The following is a 1236-nucleotide window of genomic DNA, read 5'->3' on the forward strand; positions in this document are numbered from 1 at the left end:
ACAGGGACAATGGAAATCTTGGTTAAGATGATGGCCCCTCGAGTGGCAGTGACTACCTCCTTGGAGCACTTAACACTAAGACCAAAGTGGCCATCGTAGTCCCCAACAGCGACAAAAGCCTTGAACCTGGTCCGCTGGCCAGCCCGAGTCTGCTTCTGCACTGGCATGATTTTCAGAACCTCATCCTTTGGAGATGCACCCAGGAAAAAGTCAATAATCTCAGACTCCTTAATGAGCAGGGAGAACAAGGAGATCTCCTCCAAGGACTTGATCTTCATGTCCTTAACCAGGCAGCCCAGCTTGGTGACAGGATCAACTCCTTGTCTTCAGCTTTACCTCCTTGTCTTCAGCTTTACCTCCACGAGCCCTGTGACCTCGACCACAGTCACGGCCACGGCCATGGCCTCAGCCCCTAAGACCACTGCCAAATCATCTGGGGAAGCCTCCGTAGCCTCCTAATCCTGGGTCCCCGGGTCCTCCAGGCCCTCCAGTGGCACAAGCGTCATCCGCTATTTGGTGTTTTCCCGAAGAAGCAAGTTGAAAATTCTTAAGTTATCACAAGTGTTTGCTTTAATTATATGCATTTCTCTTCTGTTAGTAAACTGTTGCTTTGGTCTTTTGGGCTGTTTTTGCTTTTCAAGAGAGTCTCTCTGTATAACCCAAGCTGGTCTATACTCATGATCCTTGTGGTCCGTCTTCTTCAATGTTGGGTTGATAGGTGGACAGTATATGACCTGGCCCTTTCCTCCTGGGCCTTCTTCCCAAACACTGTGCTGACAGGTGGGGAGTAAACAACCTGGACTTTGGCTGACATTGGATACTGTGATTTTGACTTAAACTCAGCACAAATGGTGCCTTTACTAGCGCAGTGCATCTGACGTCACATTCAGACTCAAGACCCAGTTTTCAATTATTTATTTATTTAATTTATTTATTTATTTATTTATTAACTTGAGTATTTCTTATGTACATTTGGCAAACATCCCCTTCCCTCCCCCCCCCTTCCTTATGGGTGTTCCCCTCCCCACCCTCCCCCCATTGCCGCCCTCCCCCCGACAGTCTAGTTCACTGGGGGGTTCAGTCTTAGCAGGACCCAGGGCTTCTCCTTCCACTGGTGCTCTTACTAGGATATTCATTGCTACCTATGAGGTCAGAGTCCAGGGTCAGTCCATGTATAGTCTTTAGGTAGTGGCTTAGTCCCTGGAAGCTCTGGTTGCTTGGCATTGTTGTACATAT

At 48.3% G+C, this 1236-nt stretch overlaps 1 pseudogene; it reads right to left on the minus strand.

Moving 5' to 3' along the window:
- Positions 1 to 8: 8 nt before the first annotated feature.
- LOC116889843 lies at positions 9 to 509 on the minus strand (annotated as a pseudogene).
- Positions 510 to 1236: the final 727 nt, after the last annotated feature.

This window comes from Rattus rattus, unplaced genomic scaffold (genome assembly GCF_011064425.1).
Source record: "Rattus rattus isolate New Zealand unplaced genomic scaffold, Rrattus_CSIRO_v1 flattened_line_262142, whole genome shotgun sequence".
Taxonomy (NCBI): Eukaryota; Metazoa; Chordata; class Mammalia; order Rodentia; family Muridae; genus Rattus; species Rattus rattus.